Here is a 16,078-nt window from a genome sequence, read left to right as displayed (position 1 = left end):
GTGTGTGTAAATAACCACACTATGGAGAGGCTTCAAAAAAGAAATCTAGAGAGTTATGTCTTTAGATAATAAAATAAAGATAGTAATTTTAAAAATCAGTGCTATAAAGAACATCCACCTTGAAATAACTGAACAAATATGTAAGAAGGAATTGAAGCTTCATTGCAAATGAGTTGTGCAAAACAAATTTCTGAGATGCCAGTGCCCAGTATAGATCAGGCAGGAATATCAAATTTTGGTTTTGATTTGACCCTGGGTTGGCAAAGATTTGGGGGAACAGGAATTACTTTCTCATTACCGGTAAAAGTGGTAATGTGATGTCCACTTGTATATCAAAGTGTTAAATGCAGAAGCCTGTGCTCCATTTCAAAATTATGTGGTAAATTGCCCCTGTGCCAAAATATATACAAAGGCAAATGTTTTCTAGCAGACAATTGGATATACCTGTCTGTCTGGTATTAGTACGGTTCTCCTGCCATGTATATGTTTAGTATGATGCTGACTTATTAGTCAAAAAGAAATAAAGATGAGAACAGAAAACAAAAATTAGCAAACATTTTCGGGATTGAAATAATCCTGCTACAGGATGGATTATTAATGCTGTGGAAAATGGCACCAGTCAGTTCAACAGGAAGAGTGTGGCTATCACAACAACCGAAGGAGCACAGGTCTACATCCTGGCCTTTCTTTCCATATGTATTCTCTATAAAGCCTGGGATGATGGCTACAAATGGTTTTCAAATTCCAACCCCAATGTATAAAGTTAATGAATTAGAAGAAATCATTCTCTTGGGGCTGGGAAGGTATCTCAGTGGTAGAGCGCTTGCCTTGCATGCGTGAGGCCCTGGGTTCAATTCCTCAGCACCACATAAGCAAAAACAAAATACCCGGAAGTAGCGCTGTGGCTCAAGTGGTAGAGTGCTACCCTTGAGCTGAAGAGCTGAGGGACAAAGCCCAGGACCCTGCCCACCCCCCCCAAAAAAAGAAGAAATCATTCTCTTCAGGTCCAACTCAGAGATTTTGGATCCCTCTCAGCTATTTTACTGAGGACTCTGACAAACTAAACTGAAAGAATATCACTTGTATCAGTTATATTAACTATTGTAAAATGAACTCATTTTTTTTGTTGTTAGTCATGGGGCTTGAACTCAGGGCTTGAGTGCTTGCCTGAGCTCTGTTGCTCAAATCTAGTGTTCTACTACTTTGAGCTTCAATGCCACTTCTGTTTTTCTGGTGGGTAATCAGAGATAAGGGTCTCATGAGAGGCTTCTGCTGGTCATTGCCTGTGAACCTTGATTGCCAGCTCTCAGCCTCCCGAGTAGTCAGGATTACAGGAGTGAGCCACCAGACCCTACCATTTAAATGACTAAATTTTAAATGTAATATAAAGAATACTGATTTTCCAGGGAATCTAAATGATGAAAGAAAGCCTTTCAGTAACTTGATTTCACCTCACAGACTTCTAGTTTCTCCTTCATAAACTTGATTTACATAGCAAAATAACAATGCTCTGTTGTTTTGAGCCACTGAATTTGTGGAAATTTGTTACAACTCCAGCTGGAGACAAACATAAGTTAGTAATTAGGATTTTAAGTAGTTATAAAGCTTATATTTTTCCTTTCTTTTTTCAGGTTTATGTTTATGTTTTTATATTTACATTTTAAAATCTTTATATTATTATTATTATTTATTTTTTGGTTAGTTGTGGGGCTTAAAGTCTGGGCTTGGGCACTGTCCATGGGCTCTACAGCCTAATGCTAGCACTCTAACGATTTAACGACAGTGTCACTCTTTGTGGTAATTGGAGATGAGTCTCACTGACTTTTCTGACCGGTCTGGTTTTGAATTGCAATCCTCAGATCTCAGCCTCCTGAGTATCTAGGATTACAAGGTGAGCCACTGGCTCCTGACTTCAATGTTTGTATTCTTATATTTTAATTTACTTACATAGAGCTACATTTGCACATTTAGTATATGTTATTTATATACTTTATATTGACATATTTTTGTATATTTTAATTCTTATTTGAAGTACAAAGGGTTTCAGTTCCACAAGTCAGATTCTGAGTATATCATGACCACTGTCACCCATCTGTTTTTTTCCTTGTCTCTTCCAATCCCAAGCAAATACTTAACTTTTGTAGTTATCTTTTATATACAGTACATTGAATATATGGTTGTATTTGCTCACCTTTTGTTCCTAAGCCCTCTCTTTACTTTCCATCCTTTCCAAACAAAACATATTTCAGCTTCCTGGTATTCATTTCTTAATTATTTAAAAGAGTTACACCATTAGATTCTTATGCTGAGTATATCATCGTTTCCTCAATTTGTTTGTACATATGCATATAGCACTGTATATGTTGCCAAACATATCCAGATTTTAAATCTAACTTTCACATATGAGAGAAACGCATAGATGAATATATTTTCCTTGTATGTATAAACCATATTTTCCTGATAAACTCAGCCATTGTAGGACATCTGGACATTTCCAATAACTTGGCAATAGTGCAACTACTGAGTATTGCAAATTGATTAGTGTAACAGGGAACATTGAAGTGCAAGTGACCTTAGCAAGTTCTGCACAGGGACATTTCCCTACCTCTTGGCTAAGTTTCTGCCCAGTATCTGTTACCTAGGTAACTGGCAGACCTGGAAGCTGTCACCTTCCCCTCTTCTTAGGTCACATCCTGGACCATCTGAGGTCACATCCAGATCCAGTGTGGCCATATCTTTCCCCCATCTGGCCACACATCTTCCTGACCCTGGCCTAGATAAGTCTTGGCCCAGGGGTGGGTGGTCCCCTTTTTTCCTTTTTCAGCCATGCCTCTCCACCATGCATGGTGGGGGAAGCAGTTTGGTAAATGAACTTCTTCTCCTGCCTGAATAGCATGTGGTATTCTCTTCATTGGCTACCTAATGAAACCTACCTAGTTAATATATCTTACATATGGTGCTATGACTCGGATTGGGCATTTGAATTGGAAATGTTAGAATTTCCTAACCACCCCTTTTCTGTGAACAGAACTGCCTTGAGACACCATGTGAGACTTTTCACCAATACCATTGCTGGCCTTCACATCTGAGTCCACACCACTTCTCTATTCTGGTGAGTGAAAGTACTCTCTACAGTTCTCTGTTGCTCAGTCTCTGTCCAGAATGGTGCCATGACAGAGAGTTTCTATGGCCTTTATCCAAAAGCCCAGTCACCTCAGGAGCCGAGGATGTTTGGTTTGGGATGCTTGGCAATTTATCTCTAGAGAGCTTTGGGGGAAGTCAGCATGCTGGTTCTCCCTGGTCAGCTCTTCTTCACTCACCAGAATGACTCTCTACACATTTAATGGGGTGCTGAGAATCACGCTTGATCCGTGAAACCCCTTTGAAATGCCTCCTGTGCTCCCTGGAGAGTCAAAGCATCTAACTTTTATGCATTCTCAGATTTCAACAGTTTTTGGCACTGCAATGGTAAATGCTCAGAAGTCTGTAGACTTTCAGGCTCTCCTTGCTCTTTCTCTGTCAATCATGTTCAACTTTCCCTAGCTCTCCCTTTCTCTTTTCTACAATATTTTGGGTTGTGCCCTGAAGAGGGCGAAGAAGTTTTGGTCCTGGGTTCCCCCCTCAAGTTTCCCTCTCAAAGGCTAACCACTCTAGGTTTGAAAATTGTCAGAGTTTCCATTTGTTCAGGTTTTCTTTGCACTTTTTCAGAAATTTGCTATCTTGAGTTCACCATCTTGGCCACATGGTGGGTTAAGGGTTATGTCTCATCTGACCCTTAACCTTCCAAAAAGCTTAGTACGCCTCCACACATTTTTTGCTGCTTCTTCACACGCCCTGGTAACTGAGGCCCAACAATCAGATATGCTTTGCTAGCAAAGATGTCTAAACATTGTTGTCAAAAATTTTAGGTTTTGAGTTTTACCTTTTTGTTTGGTGTTGTGTATTCTGCTATTGACCATGTGGTTCTAGAGATTGGGCAAAAAATATCGTAGTACTACTGTCACAGTATGGCCATCATTCATTTTTGGATGCTGTAATACTTAATGTACACATTGTGTATGTGTATGTGTGTATGTCTGTCTGTGTAAACTTGTAATCTGGCATTGTAATGAAGTTATTCAGCTTAAATGGTCTGAGATTTCTGATGTTTGTTCAGTTTAGATTTGGAGTTAAGTGCCAGGCAGTCTACATGCAGTCCAGATCCAGTCCATCTCTTCCAACCTGGAAGACAGGACTCACTCCTGCCTAGACCATGTTGACTACCTCCACCATGGTAAAAGTAGACTGGAGTCTTGCTTGCCACGATCACACGCAGCTGATTCCTGGTAAAAGATTGCTTTGGATTTGCAAAAGCTAAGACTCTTTCTGTAACTTTGGTTAACTTAGGCACTGTTAGTGTTACCAGAAATAAACCAATAGTATATCTTGCTAAAATTCTAATCACATCTAACAAGTTTTGTCATTGCAAAATATGTGTTGGTCAATTTTTGATAATTACCAGGTAAGCTCTACTTATTCTACTTGATCTCCTTGTTGCTTTAATTGGAAATAATAAAAGTTTTTATGGCAAAGATTGCAGTTCAAAGCCAACCCGGGCTGAAAAATCCTTAAGAATCCATCTCCCAACTAACCTGGGAAGAGCCAGGCTGAAGCAGGCATAAGACTCTTATCTCTAACCAGCAACCTTGAGCAGAAGTACTGAGGGACAGTGCCCAGGCCATGAGTTCAAACCTCTGTGAATAGCAACTGTGACAAGCCATTTCAGCAACGAGCACCTAGACTAAGCCTGTTTGGGGAACAAGGCACCATGGAGAGGAGTAAGAGGACATGATATCTCATCAGCCACTTTGTGCCTGCCCTTTCTTAACCAGAGCTGGGAGGTCAATAGAAGTAAGAAGACTGCCCATCTAATGTCCATACCTGTATACCTTTTAATTGGACAGGAATTTGCATTCTTGCCTTTGTTACCTGATGTTCTCCCTACCTGCTTGCCAGATGTGAGAAGTAGCTAGGGACATTTCCACCAACTCCAGGACAGCCTGGAATGCAGGAGACAATTTTCAGCTCCAAGTTCTTCCTCTTGCCATTTATTTTCTCTTTAGTATTTTTTTCAGTCCATCAATGCCTCATGAGACTTCTCCAGACTTCATCCAAGAGACTTGCCTCTTCCAGACTTCATCTAAGGACTCATACCCACCAAGGGCCATCTGCTGCCTGCTGCCTTCTCCCAGAGTGGACCACATCTTAGCCTTTTACCCCTAATGTTGATGCCCCTTGTCAGTAGGAAGTAACCAGAGATAATCTGCACCCTATTTCATGATAGAATGTAAGTTCCCCCCTGGGAAAGCAGAGGAGAATCATCCCTCTTCTTGGTTAAGTCTCCACCCAGTACCTGTGTCACCTAGGTAACTGACACACTTGGAGGCAGCCATTTCCCCCCTGCTCAGGTCACACCTGTATCTGGTGTAGCCACACCTTCTTCCACCCCTGGCCTTGATAAGTCTGCCCTGGCTGTGGTTCCACCCTTTTTTATTCCTGCTGCATAGGCTTCCAATTTGACAAGAGGTGGCCTACATTAAACCTTTCCCTTGCCTGAATACCACTTGCTACTGTCTTTAATCAGCTATCCTAACCCATTCTATTCTGGGTAATATTCTGGATGGATACCCAAGAGTGGTATTGATGGAACATAGTGTGTACTTCTATGTTTAGTGCTTAAGGAATCTCCAAAATTCCTTCTAAAGCAATTGCACTACATTACATTCCTACCAACAATATAATAGTGTTTCTTTTCCCCACATTCCCACCAGCATTGTTTGTATTCTTGCTGACAGCCAATCTTATTAGGGTGAAATGGAATCTCCATGCTGTTTTGATTTGTGTTTTCTTTTTGACCAGGGATGTTGAGAATTTCCACAAGTGTTTTTTGGCCATTCTTATTTCCAAGAAGCCTGTAATTAGCTCCTTGGCCATTTATTAATTAGGTTATTGATTTGGGATTAATTTCTTAAACTCCTTGCATATTTTGAATATTAAGTCCTTGTCTAATATCCAGTAAAGACAAAGCTGTTAAAGATCTTATACCACATTGCAGGCTGTCTTTGTAGTCTTTTGCCTTGCAGAGTCTTTTTAGTTTGAAGCCATCCTATTTGTCTATTTCCTTTCCATTTTGTGCTCCTGAAAATCCAAAGTTCCTGACTGCCAAGAAATCTTAATGTTTCTCTTAGTCTTTTCTATAGGAGTTTTAAGGTCTCAGGTCTTATGTTGAGGTCTTTGATCCATTTTGAATCACTATCTCTGTTTTCTATGTATGGATATCCAGGTTTCTCAACACCAATTTGGGGGGAACTGTCTTTTTTCCAACATATATTTCTGGTTTCTTTGTTAAATATCAGGTGCATGTGAGTGTATGGGTGTAATTCTGGATATTCTAGTCTATTCCATTGAGCTGAAGCACAAAGCTGTTTTGTTATGGTGAGGACAGAATTTATAATAACTTCAGCACTGTTATTACTCAGATTTGCTTTGTCTATTCAGTACCTTTTGTGGTTCCATATGAATTTCTTTTTCTTAGTGAGGCATTGAGAAATATCCACATTCCCTACTTTATTATTATTTTGTGGTGCTTGCTTCTTTCCTATTCCTTATTTTACTTTTTACAATCTATTTTTCAGCCTTTAGGACTTGGCCAAGCTCAATAGTTGTCATCCTCCAATCTAGTTTTTGTCCTTCACAGCCTGTCCTTGCCCAATTAAGTTGTCATCCTTCAGGGACTGACATGACCTAAAGTGGCAAGTAGAGTTGTCTTTCAGTATCTGACTTTCCCTGGCCAGTACAACCAAGTTATTGCTCTAGAGGACCTAGAATGTTCTTGCCCAATACAATTATTAATCTTCAGAGTCTAAAATAGATTGGCCAATTGAGTTGCTGCCCTTTGGAACCCATACTAGCCTAAGTCAATCAAGTTGTTTTCCTTCATGTCCTAATTGATTTATTGGCATTCAGGGACTGAAGTAGACTGGCAGAAAAAAAGTAGATATCATTCAGGATCTGGTCCAATCAATTTATGTTCTTTAGAAAATCCAAATCCATATCACTCCTTTCACTATCTCCTCCATCCCTCGCAAGCCACCCTTATCCTTGTTTGCTTAGAAGATATCCATGGATGATTATGAAGGTATTCTCCTTCCCCATTCTTCTTTGTCTACCCCTCTACTCATTTTGAGCAGGTCCATATTCAATTTTCCTAATTGGAAGTTTCTTGTGTGCCCCTTTCATATTGACCCTCTGCTACTGAGATTTCTCATGTGGTAGAAGACTGCTGCCTCAACCTCCAACATTTTGTTTTCCCTAATTGGAGAATCAGATCATGAGACAGTGTCTTGTCTAGCTTCTTTCCTTGGTCATATGCTCTGTCATACATACACTTTGCCACTGAAAAGCTCAGTTTTTGTAGTCTCATTTTTCCTGCCTTGGCATACATGGGGCCATGAGTTATTGAGGTCCCTGTTCTGTCCCCTTCCTCACATTCCTGATTAAACTTGAATTTCAGGTCCAATGTCAGCCAGACTTTGAGGTTGCTGAGGTTGGGCAGTCGAACATGTCTCCTCCTAAACAAAAGCTTTCTTTGGTCCTCTTAGTCAATGCCAAAAAAAATCCCACATGGGTCCCAAAATTGTTGGAAATATGTTGAGAGATTGGGGTGTCACACACATAGGAATAAAGACACCAACATGAACTCAGCAAGACAAAATTCACTTAGACAGGAAGCCAAGTAAGCAAGTACCCTGAACCAGAAGGCCATGTACAGTTTCCTCCTAAGGTGTCACTTCCCTGTGTTCTGATTGGTCAGAACTTAGTTTTACAATCTGTGTAATTAGCTAGTTTGAAAGCGTTTAAAATTTTACCTGGTAAAGTAAATAAACCCAGGATACCTGTAACAAGCAAAAACTCAGAAAAACCATTCTTAGTCAGCTGAATAAGAATTGCACCACACCTCCAACCCTTAAGAAAACAATTCTTACGATACAATGTGGCTAAATTATAATACCTTCTTGTAAGATGGAGGCTATCCTTAAAGTAACAGTGCTTATATCTCTGTGATAGAAAACATTCTAATTTGTAAATCAAGCAAGGCCCAGTGGGTACTGGGTAGTAATTCTCCAGCTTCCTCCTGAGAGCTGGATTCTATCTCTGCTGGAAAAAGTTTGTGTTCCTTCAAGAAACCCAGAAAAGTCTTATATTTGTCACAATGTTGTTCTGACATGGCTTAATGATACCAATCTGAAGGAAACTCCCTATAGGAAACTGAGAACACCTTGTCCCACATGGTCTAACCTCTCCATGAACAACTTGATACCTCAGGTAGGCCTTCCACATCCCCCATCATTCCACTAAGTAATCATTTGTATGCGCTTTCAAGCAACTTCAGACTTTCCTCTTATAGCCCTGACCATCCCTGAGATTAGTCACAGTCTCTCAACATCTTAACATAGAAGGTGCCTACCTGATTGAGGCTGAGGCTATAATTCACTTATGGCTTTGAGCTGAACATGTAGATCAGTGAAAATGGGGTATAAAGTAAAGGAATAGAGGATTAGCTCAGCAGATCACCTATAGCTTTCCCTGACCCAGTAAAGTACCTCAATGCCTGACAGCAATTGCCCTGCCCTTGTGAGACAGGCTCTCACGGAGGACAGAGATGAGGAAGGGACTGACCATTGTGGCTACAGTTGAAGGTAACTTTTCCTCCACTGGGATGGGCTCTCGACAGTCATTCCTCCCAAGTGAACTTTCTGCAGGTAATACATTGTCCCAAGTCTGTTTGTAATGGGGACAAGTGAAGCCACCCTTCAACTAGGTAAGTTAGCTTGAGGTGTGGGAGCTGCAATGGCAAGAACCATCTGTTGGAGGAGGGAGGCTTTGGCCCCAGTGCCTGTAGATAGTGATAAGTGGGGATGGGGTAGGGCCAGTTAGCTGTGCTAATTTTATTCTTTTTATAAATATAGCAGGTTAAAACATATAAGGAAGGTACCTGTGGTGGTACATACCTGTAATCTCAGCAGGTAGAATTATGAGTTCCAAGCAAACCTGGAATACATAGCAAGAATTTAAAAATTCCAAAGTAATGACTTGGCACTGGTGGCTCATACTTGTGATCCTAGCTACTCAGAAGGCTAAAATTCAAGAAATGAGGTTTGAAGTCAGCCCAGGTAGAAAAGTCAGTAAAGATTCTTATCTCAACCAGCACAATGCTTAAAGTAGAGGAATGGTTCAAGTGATCGAACCAGCCTTGAGGGAAAAAGGCAAACAGACTATAAGGTCCTCTGAGTTCAAGTCCCAGTACTGGTTAAAAAGTCAAAAAAATTAAAAATTAAAATTAAAAACATCTCAAAATGTCCACCAAAGTGAAATTCTAGTTACAGCAAAAGACAACATTGTTTCTGTTCAACAAGGCCCAGGTGTTGAGGTAAGTAACTAACATATTGTTGGGCTTAACTCAGATTAAATCCCTGGAAAACATTCTTCATTTATTGAGCACCACTGACCCCACAACTTGTGCAAGCTTCAAGCTTCAGCCAAAAGCATGGCAACAGGATGCATACTTACTTGTGGGTAGCTTGCAGCCCAATAAAGAAGACTCACAGAAAGGCAAAGAAAGGTGTTCTAGAAAATTCACTTGTTTTCTCCAAACCTTGATTTAGCCATTGATCAGGCTAGAATTATTTGTTGATACCTATGTCTCATCTCCTACATGGTCATCCCCTCTACAGGCTGCTTCCTTCCTGCCTATTCCCAAAGAGCTTGGGCAGAGGATCACAGTCTGGGCATGTGCACACACACACTTTCTTTCCTTTAAGGACAGAAAAGGTGCACCAGAAATCTGTGGGAGTGTGGAGGTGTTGAGCTGCTTCAGTGTTGTCATGAGCAACAAAATGTCCTCCCTTGTGTTCTGCTTTCCTAGTATCAGGTGGAAATTCACAGCATCCACTTTGCATGGCCCTGAGAACTGACCATTGCCTAATTAGTGGATTTGTCTGAGATCTGCAAATACTTGGAAATGTTCTTGCTTGGGGAATGTGTTTTTTTCTGAGCTTCTTACAATGGTATGAGTATTCTTTTTTGGTTATTTATCTTTTCTTTAAATATGATTTATAATATATAACACAGAAACATAAAAGATGCAACAAATGCCCTGCTCCCCTGTCCCAGTTTTCCTTCCTTTAGTTCTCTGGGTTCACAGGGGGAAAAAATTAAGCACTTATGGACAACCAATTTGTTGGTTCCCCTGCTCACTCTCCTGTGTGGCTTTTATTTGTTCAATAAACTCTTTGCAGGGGGAAATAAACAGGAGAGAACAGGAGACGGTTCCTTCTTGCCAAGCAAAGACAAGGGCTCCAATATTTCTGGGCCTGTGTTGCTGAAGTGTGACAGGATCTGAAGTTAACCCCAGTTCAGATTAAAATTACCTGCCTAAGAGCTACTTTTGCTTCCATTAATTTACCTGGCAGAACCTGTGAATCCACGTTAGAAACTAGGAAGAATTTTCATGGAAAAGTGTGAGTACATTGTATTTTGTGTTGTGTTCATTGGTTTGTGATAAAGTTGACTTAAAGCTCACCTTAGAGTTGGCACTCTGATAATACTATTCGTAAAGGGGCTGAGAACAAAGATCAAGTGGCATCTTGAAATTATCATTCTTATCTCCATTTGTGAAAACCATCAATATTTCTCTGAGCCTCTTGTAGTGTTTTGTTTCTCATTGACAAATGATGTTAAACATTTTCACATGTCCCAACCCCAAAGTAATGTTGCTTGAACACAGATCCTTGTGTTTGCTCAGCTCTTATCCTCACAGCTGGTGCTTTACCACTGAGACAAGCCTGTAGTCACCATTTTGCTGATGAATTGGAGGAAAAGTCTCACAGACTTTTTGCCTGGGCTGGAACCCTAATCTTCCAGATTCAGGCTCTTGAGAAGCTAGGATTGCAAATGTGAGCTATCAGTGCCAGCTTGTTCCAACCTTAATTTTCATATTTTCTCTACTGTTACTGGCTTGGTAAAAGCCAGTTTTCAGCCTCCAAATCTTCAAGATGAAAATAATGTTTGAACTGAGCACCTCCTACAAGGCAGTAGGAACTGGTCTGGTTTAAAGATGATAAAAACAGTAAGATAATATCAGAGTCTAAAACTATAGCCCAGATCTAAAACAGAATATTTACTTGTATGATAGATAAAATAATAGTGGAATTTGTAAGTTTATTTTCGTGTGTGTGTGTGTGTGTCTGTGTCTTTGTGTGTGTCTGTGTGTGTGTGCCAATTCCTGAGCAAGAACTAATGCCTGGGTACTGTCCTTGAGGATTTGTTCCTCAAGCCTAGAGCTCTATTTGACAATCATCCCAATTTTTTTGGCTTTTGCTTAGTTAATTAGAGATAAAAGTCTCAAGAACTTTCCTATCCAGGCTAGCTTCAAACTGTAACCCATCAATCTCTGCCTCTTTAGTACCTAGGATTACAGATATGAGCCACTGGCACCTGCTTTTCTCAAGTATTGAAAACATCTTTTATCAAGGCTGGAGGATAGTGATAACTCAGATGGTAGAATTCTAGCCATTCAAGTAGAGACCCTGTATTTAATCTCTAGTATTAACCCCCCCTCCAAAAAAAGAAAGGAAACATTCTCAGAACACTTGAGATTTACAAAAGCTCAAGCCACTGCAATCAACTAAATCTTCATACACATTAGTTTTCAAAACTTGTGTCCCTAAACTGTCTATGTTCTTTCTGATATTTTATTTACTGTCTTATGATTTGAATATGAAAATTTTAGTAGAAAGTACTGTAATTATTTCCCCCTGTGCTGAGTTCAACCTCTGATCTTTGCATATGCCAGGCAAGCCTCTACCACTGATAACCTCCCTAGCTTAGAATACTTGTGTGTGTGTGTGTGTGTGTGTGCGTGCACGGGTGCACACACACACTTATGTGTGCTTGGTCCTAGGGACTGGTTACTATCCCTTAGCTTTTTCACTAAAGATTGGCACTATACCACTGAAGCCATACCTTTGCTTCCCAATTTTCATAGTTAATTGGAGATAAGTCTCATAGATTCTTTTGATTTTACAATGATTACAGTCTCTGGTGGTCTTTTGTGCTCCTGAAAGTGGACCCAACAGTAGGATTGCTATTCACGCTGGCTCTGGGGGCCAGAGACTCCACAGAATTGAGAAATGTAAGAGAAGGGGTGGGTTGAAGGAGATGAAGAATTTGAAGTGATGACCCAGATCAAGATACATTGTACACATACATTTGTATTACATGGCAACAAATTCAACACATGACCTAAACTGAAGATGAGTGAGGGAAGGGCTGAGGTGAAAGGCATGGGTGAGAGTCTTGAAAGGGGTGACATTGATGAAGATGACCTGTATTCATCAATCACTTCAGTGAAGGGCAGCACCTTTATACAACTGTGCAAAGATAATCAAAATAGTCAAAAAGAAGAAGAAAGAAATCAGTCTGGAGGCATGGCTTTTGTGATATACATGTGTTCCTGGAAAGAGAAGATTCCCAGTTCTGACACTCAAGATATACACACACACATTCATACACAGTATTTTTCAATACATAGAAGTTACCAAGAAATTGCTTCCTGAAATCAATCATCACTCTTTTTGGGCATTTGTGGGACTTGAAATCAGGGCTGGGCACTGTCCCTGAGCCTGTTTCTACTAAAAGCTAGCACTCTACCAATTGAGCCACAGTGCCACTTCTAGTTTTTTAGTGGTTTATTGGAGATAAGGGTCTCATAGGGACTTTTCTGCCTGGGCCAGCTTTGAACCATGATCCTTAGATCTCAGGCTCCTGAGTACTTAGGATATATTGATCTTGAGACATCACCACCCAGCTAATCATTGCCTTTTGAAAATGAAAGAAGGTTTATTTCTATGACTATAAACCACTTCATAGAAAATAGTTCTAGTATGCAAAACTAGTGAAATAAAAACAATCATTAATTCCTTCAATGAGCTTGCAATATCGCAAAAAATTATAGTATATATCTCTATGATTTAATCATTGTGGATTTATAAACATTTTTCATCACTGAAATCACACTAAAAATTAATTCATTTTTAGTGAATATCTACATATTTACCTTTAGACAACAAATAAATTGACTTGGGAAAGCTTCTTTAGTAGGAAGAAATCCCATTCTTATGTAAGTAAAATTCACAAATGATTTCCTTGGAATAGTGTTTTGTTTCTTGATGTACACAGTGGCTATTCTTAGTGAGAAAGGAAAGCAGCTGACTTCTGGATATTACTCCTAGTTCCAGGAAACTCTGTTCTGCTTTTACTTTCAGTTGCTTTTATTAGAGGCAAGCGGAGACTCAATCTGTGTTGAGAAATAAGCCCTGAAATAAACTTTTTATGAAATCTCATGGGATAAATCTAATCATTATCATTTATCAAAACATCAGCTGGCAGGCTGAGAAAGGTAGAGCACTAGAGAAGAGATGCAAAATGGACGAATCTTTTCTAGTTTTTTATTTAGGGTGAAGCTGAGTTCAAATCCCTGTTGGACACAATGACAAGCAATTTCAGGATCAGAACATCTTTTGTGAGGACCTGAGTAAGAGTCTTGTTTTTAGGCTTATAGTTCTATCTATGTTGGCCTGAGGCCTAGATATCCAACAGTTCTGACTTCTAATATTAGATATTAGATTGCCATATATAGTGTACAATATGTATCCTACTATGTCCAGCTCATACTAGTCTACATTTTGATCGTGATGCTGATCATGTTGCTTAGAGTAAGATGTTGTTGCTAATTTTTACTGCTGAAGGAATTTCCAAAATGCCCCATTATATTTGCTGTTAACACTTGAATATTTTTAGCATAGAGAATTTCAATAAATATTCTTTCTAGGGTTATTCTCTACATGTTTTTACACACATGACCATATTCCCATCTGGTAGGAATTAGTGGACCCCTCAAAGAGTATTATTCAGCTTGGTAGATGATCTTAGTAATGAATGCTACTTTGTAGTGTATACCATAATAGCCTTTCAATTTCAAATAGAGTCTAAAACCGAAACAAACATTACATGTTATCCCAATATATGGCATATTTTATGCCATTTTATGTGGGTGAAAGAAAACGTTTTTGTTTGTTGTTTTAAAACCAAACCTCATCATATCTCAAGTTCTTTTACTACTCCTGTGCTTCACATAGCAGCATATTTCCATTATGGTGCCCTGTTCTTCCTGAATAAATACCAGTGATCTTTGACTGTCTGCTTGGTTTTTATTATTTGCTTGGTTTTCGGTTTGAGAAGCTGATGCAGAACATTGGACTTTTCCTCCCTTTGCTCATAAAGTTGATCCTCTGACTAACTAGGAACTGTGCTAAAGCTCTCTGATTACCTCAGAAACACATAAATACAGTTTCATTTCACTGTTCCTCTTGCCCAACACTTACTTGGCAGGCTGCCTTATACGATTTGATGCTCAGCTTCTAAGAGCAGTGCTTTCCTCACTAGCCAGACAGAAGAACTCAGAGCTAAGGCAGCTGAGAATTTGTCTCCTGACTACAGAGCCCACAAAGACGTGAGTTCTGTGGAGAAACATGGTCTTTGGTGTGCTATTTCCTTGAGGATCAGCAAACAGGGAGCTAGGTCCATAGCTATTTTACTAGCTGGGAGTGGGCTGGGTAGGATGTCGGGGAGGGGACAGAGGTTAAGGCAGCAGTGGAATGGGAGGACATGGGAAGCTCCATGGTGTGTGACCCTCCAGACTGCTTCTGGTAGTTCAGCTCCTAGGGCTCCTTCAGTCCCCAGGCAGCCATGGGGTGGTGAACCTTACCAAAGCATACACAGGAAAAGCTGCTCTTCCTCAGGCGTCCAGCATGGACTGCATCAGAGAGCACTGCATGGGACACCTACCCTCCTCTGCCTCAGGGGACCTTAATTCCCTCCTGGCACTGAGGGACCAAACCCTAGCCCCAAACCCCAGCAGAGTCACTGCTGGAGGGTCGCTCCTTCCAGCTCTCTCTTGCCCCAACTTCACCATTACTCTCAGTTCTCAGATGTTTCCCAGAGGGTAGCTGCCTGGAATTGGAAAAGCTGAGAGCAAAAGTAGTCTTCACTAGTCCATTTGCAACCTCAGTGCCTGGCTTGCCCATCTTCATGCTGTCCATGTGCACTAGTTCATGGTGTACCTGCTGCTGAGTCAATTGGACTACTTTTTTTTTAAAATATTGATTTCCTTAACCTGTACCGTAGTGAATCAGGCAGGACTAGTTTTATTTATACTGTTGACAAGATAATGAAGGTGTACAGAGGCAGGTTCTCCTTCCAGGTCTGATAGTGAGTAAATGATGGGAACCCTGGGGTTTGACCCCTGGAAGACTGTCTTCTGAATCTTTGCTGTGGCATCTCCGTTGGCTCTGGATTCCTGTTTCCCCATTCATCCTCCATGGGTCCTGCTTGCAGCATCTTTCCACTGCTTCTCTCCTGCCTACTCTTGCTCCTCACAGGAAGCCCCTTTCTTTATTCCCATGGATCCTTGTCTCCTTCATATTCAAACTGACTCTTGGCTGGGAGCCATGGAACTGAATCTACCCAAAAGCCAGTACCTTACTCATTTAGAATTTCACTCTTCTCACCCTGGTACATACTGAAGTTTATATAATAGTTATGATTTGACATATCCCACAATACTATGTAGTATTTAAATACTTCAAAACCAATTGTAGAATTTCTAATGACAAGAGGTAGTAATGTTTGTGATACACTGCATAAAATCCGTTACTGAAAATATGGCTCTGAAATTCTGGTACTCTAATTTGCATAATTTTATTAGAATTATTTTGACTCATGTTATATTCTTTTTTGGTTGTTGTGGAAGTACTGTACAGAGGGGTTACAATTACATGGGCAAGATAATGAGTACATTTCTTATCAAGCATTGTTGCTTCCTCCTTTGTTTCTTCTTTCCACCCCTTCTCAGACCCCTCCTTACCCTATCCCCATCCCCCCCACCAAAGTTGTAAAGTTCATTTTTCAACATAACAAC

Source organism: Dipodomys ordii, unplaced genomic scaffold (genome assembly GCF_000151885.1).
Source record: "Dipodomys ordii isolate 6190 unplaced genomic scaffold, Dord_2.0 Scaffold78, whole genome shotgun sequence".
Lineage (NCBI taxonomy): Eukaryota > Metazoa > Chordata > Mammalia > Rodentia > Heteromyidae > Dipodomys > Dipodomys ordii.
This window is presented reverse-complemented; position numbering follows the sequence as displayed.